Source organism: Arachis stenosperma, chromosome 6, assembly GCF_014773155.1.
Source record: "Arachis stenosperma cultivar V10309 chromosome 6, arast.V10309.gnm1.PFL2, whole genome shotgun sequence".
In the NCBI taxonomy this organism is placed as follows: Eukaryota; Viridiplantae; Streptophyta; class Magnoliopsida; order Fabales; family Fabaceae; genus Arachis; species Arachis stenosperma.
In genome coordinates, this window is record NC_080382.1 from 120,950,257 (window position 1) to 120,958,962 (window position 8,706).

The 8,706-nt window shown below is 42.5% G+C and overlaps 1 non-coding gene across 1 annotated transcript; it reads left to right on the plus strand.

Annotated features, from left to right (window-relative positions):
• Positions 1-8,382: 8,382 nt before the first annotated feature.
• Positions 8,383-8,486, plus strand: LOC130937649 (small nucleolar RNA R71). Its single transcript, XR_009068858.1, has one exon. It is a non-coding gene; the product is annotated as a small nucleolar RNA R71 (small nucleolar RNA).
• The last annotated feature ends 220 nt before the right edge of the window (positions 8,487-8,706 follow it).

An 8,706-nucleotide genomic window follows, 5' to 3' on the forward strand; every position in this document is an offset into this window, starting at 1 on the left:
ATCAGCATCTGTACCTAAGCAGTGAATCTTCCATCAACGAAGAGGATAAAATAGTAACTGCTGAACTCAGCCCTGCAGATCAAGCTGCTGAATTCAATCAGCAATTAGATTTTCTAACAAAATAGTTAGCCGAATTCAAGGAGATACTACTAGAAACAAGAATGGCTAATATGAATATGGAAATACAGTTGAAGCAAACAGAACAGCAGTTATCAAAACAAATAACAGAAGAGTGCCAAGCAGTTCAATTACGAAGAGGGAAAATATTAAATACGTCACTTCAAGATAGCAGGAAACCAAGAAATGAGCAAAGCACCCAAAATCCATCTGAGGACAATCAGAGCCCAGAGAGAAATAACTTTGGCATTCAAACGCCAGAAAATGGGAGGAAAGCTGGCGCTGAACGCCCAGACCATGCTCAGCCCTGGCGTTCAACGCCAGAAACAAGCAATGAATCGGCGTTGAACGCCCAAAGGAAGCACAGTTCTGGCGTTCAGATGCCAGAAACAGATAAGGAGCTGGCGTCTAACGCCACTCCAGCTTCCACCCCTGGCATTCAAACGCCAGTGGGAGATCAGACACACACAAGTGCTGATAGCAATCCCTCTAAAAAGGCTTCTCAACCTACATCTGTAGGCAATAAACCTACAGCAACTAAGGTTGAGGAATATAAAGCCAAAATGCCTTATCCCCAGAAACTCCGCCAAGCGGAACATGATAAGCAATTTGCCCGCTTTGCAGACTATCTCAGGACTCTTGAAATAAAGATTCTGTTTGCAGAGGCACTTGAGCAAATACCCTCTTATGCTAAGTTCATGAAAGAGATCTTAAGTCATAAGAAGGATTGGAGGGAAACTGAGAAAGTTTACCTCACTGAAGAATGCAGTGCAGTCATTCTGAAAAGCTTACCTGAGAAGCTTAAAGATCTGGGAAGCTTTATGATACCATGCACATTAGAAGGTACTTGTACCAAGCAAGTTCTATGTGATCTTGGGGCAAGTATTAATCTAATACCTGCAGCAACTATCAAAAAGCTGGGGTTGACTGCTGAAGTTAAACCAACTCGGATATGTCTTCAACTTGCTGATGGCTCCATTAAATACCCATCAGGCGTGATTGAAGACATGATTGTCAAGGTTGGGCCATTTCCCTTTCCCACTAACTTTGTGGTGCTGGAAATGGAGGAGCACAAAAGTGCAACTCTCATTCTGGGAAGACCTTTCCTAGCAACTGGCCGAACCCTTATTGATGTTTAAAAAGGGGAAGTAACCCTGAGAGTCAATGAGGATGAGTTCAAGTTGAATGTTGTCAAAGTCATGCAGCATCCAGACACCAAAAATGACTGCATGAGCATTGACATTATTGACTCTCTGGTAAAAGAAGTCAATATGGCTGAGAGTCTCGAATCAGAGCTAGAGGATATCTTTAAAGATGTTCAGCTTGATCTGGAAGAACCAGAGAGAATAATAGAACCTCTGAAGATCCCTCAGGAAGAAGAGAAACCTCCCAAACCCGAGCTCAAACCATTACCACCATCCCTGAAATATGCATTTCTGGGAGAAGGTGATACCTTTTCTGTAATCATAAGCTCTACCTTAGAGCCACAGGAAGAGAAAGCACTAATTCAAGTGCTAAGGACACACAAGATAGCTCTTGGATGGTCCATCAGTGATCTTAAGGGCATTAGCCCAGCCAGATGCATGCACAAGATCTTATTGGAGGGTGACGCTAAGCCAGTAGTTCAACCACAAAGGCGGCTGAATCCAGCCATGAAGGAGGTGGTGCAGAAAAAAGGTCACTAAATTACTAGAGGCTGGGATTATTTATCCTATTTCTGATAGCCCCTGGGTAAGCCCTGTCCAAGTCGTCCCTAAGAAAGGTGGCATGACAGTGGTCCATAATGAAAAAAATGAACTGGTTCCCACAAGAATAGTTACAGGGTGGCGTATGTGTATTGATTACAGAAGGCTCAATACAGCCACCAGAAAATATCATTTTCCTTTACCATTCATAGACCAGATGCTAGAAAGACTGGATGGATATTCAGGTTATAATCAAATTGCAGTAGATCCCCAGGATCAAGAGAAAACAATATTCACATGTCCATCCGGAGTATTTGTATACAGAAGGATGCCATTTGGTCTATGTAATTGGTGCGCGAAATTGTGATCACTACACAACTTTGCACAACTAACCAGCAAGTGCACTAGGTCGTCCAAGTAATAAACCTTACGCGAGTAAGGGTCGATCCCACGGAGATTGTTGGTATGAAGCAAGCTATGGTCACCTTGTAAATCTTAGTCAGGCAGACTCAAATGGGTATAGATGATGAATAAAACATAAAGATAAAGATAGAGATACTTATGTATATCATTGGTGAGAGCTTCAGATAAGCGTATGAAGATGCTGTCCCTTCCGTCTCTCTGCTTTCCTACTGTCTTCATCCAATCCTTCTTACTCCTTTCCATGGTAAACTTATGCAAGGGTTTCACCGTTGTCAGTGGCTACCTCCCATCCTCTCATTGGAAATGTTCAACGCACCCTGTCACGGCACGGCTATCCATCTGTCGGTTCTCAATCAGGCCGGAATAGAATCCAGTGATTCTTTTGCGTCTGTCACTAACGCCCCGCCTTCAGGAGTTTGAAGCACGTCACAGTCATTCAATCATTAAATCCTACTCAGAATACCACAGACAAGATTAGACCTTCCGGATTCTCTTGAATGCCGCCATCAGTTCTTGCCTATACCACGAAGACTCTGATCTCACGGAATGGCTGGCTCGTTTGTCAGGCGAGCACTCGGTTGTCAGGCGATCAACCATGCATCGTGTATCAGGAATCCAAGAGATATTCACCCAATCTAAGGTAGAACGGGGGTGGTTGTCAGTCACACGTTCATAGGTGAGAATGATGATGAGTGTCACGGATCATCACATTCATCAAGTTGAAGAACAAGTGATATCTTGGACAAAGAACAAGCGGAATTGAATAGAAGAACAATAGTAATTGCATTAATACTCGAGGTACAGCAGAGCTCCACACCTTAATCTATGGTGTGTAGAAACTCCACCGTTGAAAAAACATAAGAACAAGGTCTAGGCATGGCCGTGAGGCCAGCCTCCCAAAGTGATCAAAAGATCTAAAGAACAAAAGATTCCAAAGATCAGAAGATGAAAATACAATAGTAAAAGGTCCTATATATAGAAAACTAGTAGCCTAGGGTGTACAGAGGTGAGTAAATGACATAAAAATCCACTTCCGGGCCCACTTGGTGTGTGCTTGGGCTGAGCAATGAAGCATTTTCGTGTAGGGAATCCTCTTGGAGTTAAACGCCAGCTTTTATGCCAGTTTGGGCGTTTAACTCCCATTTAGGTGCCAGTTCCGGCGTTTAACGCTGGGAATTCTGAGGGTGACTTTGAACGCCGGTTTGGGATATCAAATCTTGAGCAAAGTATGGACTATCATATATTGCTGGAAAGCCCAGGATGTCTACTTTTCAACGCCGTTAAGAACGCGCCAATTGGGCTTCTGTAGCTCCAGAAAATCCACTTCGAGTGCAGGGAGGTCAGAATCCAACAGCATCTGCAGTCCTTTTCAGTCTCTGAATCAGATTTTTGCTCAGGTCCCTCAATTTCAGCCAGAAAATACCTGAAATCATAGAAAAACACACAAACTCATAGTAAAGTCCAGAAAAGTGAATTTTAACTAAAAACTAATAAAAATATACTAAAAACTCAACTCAAACTACTAAAAACATACTAAAAACAATGCCAAAAAGTGTACAAATTATCCGCTCATCACAACACCAAACTTAAATTGTTGCTTGTCCTCAAGCAACTGAAATTCAGAATGATTGGCTTCTTTAGGAATTCAATTAGATGAGCGGGGCTTTTAGCTTTTTGCCTCTGAATAGTTTTGGCATCTCACTTTATCCTTTGAAATTCAGAATGATTGGCTTCTTTAGGAACTCAGAATCCAGATAGTGTTATTGATTCTCCTAGTTAAGTATGATGATTCTTGAACACAGCTACTTATTGAGTCTTGGCCGTGGCCCAAAGCACTCTGTCTTCCAGTATTACCACCGGATACATACATGCCACAGACACATAATTGGGTGAACCTTTTCAGATTGTGACTCAGCTTTGCTAGAGTCCCCAATTAGAGGTGTCCAGGGTTCTTAAGCACACTCTTTTTGCCTTGGATCACAGCTTTATTTCTTTCTTTTTCTTTCTTTTTCGGTTTCTTTTTTTCTTTCTTTTTTTCTCTTCTTCTTCTCTTCTCTTTTTTTTTTCATTTTTTTTGTATTCACTGCTTTTTCTTGCTTCAAGAATCATTTTTATGATTTTTCAGATCCTCAGTAACATGTCTCCTTTTTCATCATTCTTTCAAGAGCCAACATTCATGAACCACAAATTCAAAAGACATATGCACTGTTTAAGCATACATTCAGAAAACAAAAGTGTTGCCACCACATCAAAATAATTAATCTGTTATAAAATTCAAAATTCATGCAATTCTTCTCTTTTTCAATTAAGAACATGGTTTATTTAAGAAAGGTGATGGATTCATAGGACATTCATAACTTTAAGGCATAGACACTAAGACACTAATGATCATAAGACACAAACATAGACAAACATAAGCATGAAAACAAGAAAATAAAGAACAAGGAGATTAAAGAACGGGTCCACCTTAGTGATGGTGGCTTGTTCTTCCTCTTGAAGGTCTTATGGAGTGCTTGAGCTCCTCAATATCTCTTCCTTGTCTTTGTTGCTCCTCTCTCATGATTCTTTGATCTTCTTTAATTTCATGGAGGAGGATGGAATGTTCTTGGTGCTCCACCCTTAGTTGTCCCATGTTGGAACTCAATTCTCCTAGGGAGGTGTTAATTTGCTCCCAATAGTCTTGTGGAGGAAAGTGCATCCCTTGAGGCATCTCAGGGATCTCATGATGAGAGGGGTCTCTTGTTTGCTCCATCCTTTTCTTAGTGATGGGCTTGTCCTCATCAATGAGGATGTCTCCCTCTATGTCAACTCCAACTGAATAACAGAGGTGACAAATGAGATGAGGGAAGGCTAACCTTGCCAAGGTAGAGGACTTGTCCGCCACCTTATAAAGTTCTTGAGCTATAACCTCATGAACTTCCACTTCTTCTCTAATCATGATGCTATGAATCATGATGGCTCGGTCTAGAGTAACTTCGGACCGGTTGCAAGTGGGAATGATTGAGCGTTGGATAAACTCCAACCATCCTCTAGCCATGGGCTTGAGGTCATGCCTTCTTAATTGAACCGGCTTCCCTCTTGAATCTCTCTTCCATTGGGCGCCCTCTTCACAAATGTCAGTGAGGACTTGGTCCAACCTTTGATCAAAGTTGACCCTTCTAGTGTAAGGATGTTCATCTCCTTGCATCATAGGCAAGTTGAATGCTAACCTTACATTTTCCGGACTAAAATCCAAGTATTTCCCCCGAACCATAGTAAGCCAATTCTTTGGGTTCGGGTTCACACTTTGATCATGGCTCTTGGTGATCCATGCATTGGCATAGAACTCTTGAACCATTAAGATTCCGACTTGTTGAATGGGGTTCGTAAGAACTTCCCAACCTCTTCTTCGGATCTCATGTCGGATCTCCGGATATTCACTCTTTTTGAGTGAAAAAGGGACCTCAGGGATCACCTTCTTCAAGGCCACAACTTCATAGAAGTGGTCTTGATGCACCCTTGAGATGAATCTCTCCATCTCCCATGACTCGGAGGTGGAAGCTTTTGCCTTCCCTTCCTCTTTCTAGAGGTTCTCCGGCCTTGGATGCCATAAATGGTTATGGAAAAACAAAAAGCAATGCTTTTACCACACCAAACTTAAAAGGTTTGCTCGTCCTCGAGCAAAAGAAGAAAGAAGAGAGTAGAAGAAGAAGAAATGAGGAAGAAGGGAATGGCTTTGTGTTCGGCCAAAGAGGGGGAGAAGTGGTGTTTAGGTTGTGTGAAAATAAAGGAGTGAAGAAGGGTTTATATAGGAGAGGGGGTGCTCATGGTTCGGTCATGTATGGGTGGGTTTGGGAGGGAAAGTGGTTTGAATTTGAAGGGTGAGGTAGGTGGGGTTTTATGAAGGATGGATGTGAGTGGTGAAGAGAAAGATGGGATTTGATAGGTGAAGGGTTTTTGGGGAAGAGGTGTTGAGGTGATTGGTGAATGGGTGAAGAAGAAAGAGGGTGGTGAGGTTGGTGGGGATCCTGTGGGGTCCACAGATCCTGAGTTGTCAAGGAAAAGTCATCCCTGCACCAAATGGCATGCAAAAACGCGTTTTGTGCCAAATCTGGCGTTGAACGCCGGGCTAGTGCCCATTTCTGGCGTTTAACGCCAGGTTCTTGCCCTTTCCTGGCATTTAACGCCAGTCTGGTGCCCTTTTCTGGCGTTAAACGCCCAGAATGGTGCCAGACTGGGCGTTAAACGCCCAACTGCTAGCCTTACTGGCGTTTAAACGCTAGTAGGTTCTTCCTCCAGGGTGTGCTGTTTTTCTTCCTGTTTTTCATTCTGTTTTTGCTTTTTCAATTGATTTTGTGACTTCTTATGATCATCAACCTACAAAAAACATAAAATAACAAAAGAAAATAGATAAAATATAACATTGGGTTGCCTCCCAACAAGCGCTTCTTTAATGTCAGTAGCTTGACAGTGGGCTCTCATGGAGCCTCACAAATGCTCAGAGCAATGTTGGAACCTCCTAACACCAAACTTAGAGTTTGAATGTGGGGGTTCAACACCAAACTTAGAGTTTGGTTGTGGCCTCCCAACACCAAACTTAGAGTTTGACTGTAGGGGCTCTGTTTGACTCTGTCTTGAGAGAAGCTCTTCATGCTTCTTCTCCATGGTGACAGAGGGATATCCTTGAGCCTTAAACACAAAGGATTCTTCATTCTCTTGAATGATCAGTTCACCTCCATCAACATCAATCACAGCCTTTGCTGTGGCTAGGAAGGGTCTGCCAAGGATGATGGATTCATCCATGCACTTCCCAGTCTCTAGGACTATGAAATCAGCAGGGATGTAATGGTCTTCAATCTTTACCAAAACATCCTCTACAAGTCCATAAGCTTGTTTTCTTGAGTTGTCTGCCATCTCTAGTGAGATTCTTGCAGCCTGCACCTCAAAGATCCCTAGCTTCTCCATTACAGAGAGAGGCATGAGGTTTACACTTGACCCTAAGTCACACAGAGCCTTCTTGAAGGTCATGGTGCCTATGGTACAAGGTATTGAAAACTTCCCAGGATCTTGTCTCTTTTGAGGTAATTTCTGCCTAGACAAGTCATCCAGTTCTTTGGTGAGCAAAGGAGGTTCATCCTCCCAAGTCTCATTTCCAAATAACTTGTCATTTAGCTTCATGATTGCTCCAAGGTATTTAGCAACTTGCTCTTCAGTGACATACTCATCGTCTTCAGAGGAAGAATACTCATCAGAGCTCATGAAAGGCAGAAGTAAGTCCAATGGAATCTCTATGGTCTCATTTTGAGCCTCAGATTCCCATGGTTCCTCATTAGGAAACTCATTGGAGGTCAGTGCACGCCCATTGAGGTCTTCCTCAGTGGCATTCACTGCTTCTCCTTCCTCTCCAAATTCGGCCATGTTGATGGCCTTGCACTCTCCTTTTGGATTTTCTTCTGTATTGCTTGGAAGAGTACTAGGAGGGAGCTCAGTAACTTTCTTGCTCAGCTGTCCCACTTGTGCCTCCAAGTTTCTAATGGAGGACCTTGTTTCAGTCATGAAACTTTGAGTGGTTTTGATTAGATCAGAGACCATGGTTGCTAAGTCAGATGGGTTCTGCTTAGAATTCTCTGTCTGTTGCTGAGAAGATGATGGAAAAGGCTTGCCATTGCTAAACCTGTTTCTTCCACCATTATTGTTGAAACCTTGTTGAGGTCTCTCTTGATTCTTCCATGAGAAATTTGGGTGATTTCTCCATGAAGAATTATAGGTGTTTCCATAGGGTTCTCCTAGGTAATTCACCTCTTCCATTGAAGGGTTCTCAGGATCATAAGCTTCTTCTTCAGATGAAGCATCCTTAGTACTGTTTGGTGCATTTTGCATTCCAGACAGACTTTGAGAAATCAAATTGACTTGCTGAGTCAATATTTTGTTCTGAGCCAATATGGCATTCAGAGTATCAATCTCAAGAACTCCTTTCTTCTGACTTGTCCCATTGTTCACAGGATTCCTTTCAGAAGTGTACATGAATTGGTTATTTGCAACCATTTCAATTAGCTCTTGAGCTTCTGTAGGCGTCTTCTTCAGATGAAGAGATCCTCCAGCAGAGCTATCCAAAGACATCTTGGATAGTTCAGAGAGACCATCATAGAAAATACCTATGATGCTCCATTCAGAAAGCATGTCAGATGGACATTTTCTGATTAATTGTTTGTATCTTTCCCAAGCTTCATAGAGGGATTCTCCATCCTTCTGTCTGAAGGTTTGGACTTCCACTCTAAGCTTACTCAATTTTTGAGGTGGAAAGAACTTTGCCAAGAAGGCGTTGACTAGATTTTCCCATGAGTCCAGGCTTTCTTTAGGTTGTGAGTCCAACCATGTCCTAGCTCTGTCTCTTTCAGCAAAAGGGAATAGCATAAGTCTGTAGACCTCAGGGTCAACCCCATTAGTCTTGACAGTGTCACAGATTTGCAAGAATTCAGCTAAAAACTGATGAGGATCTTCC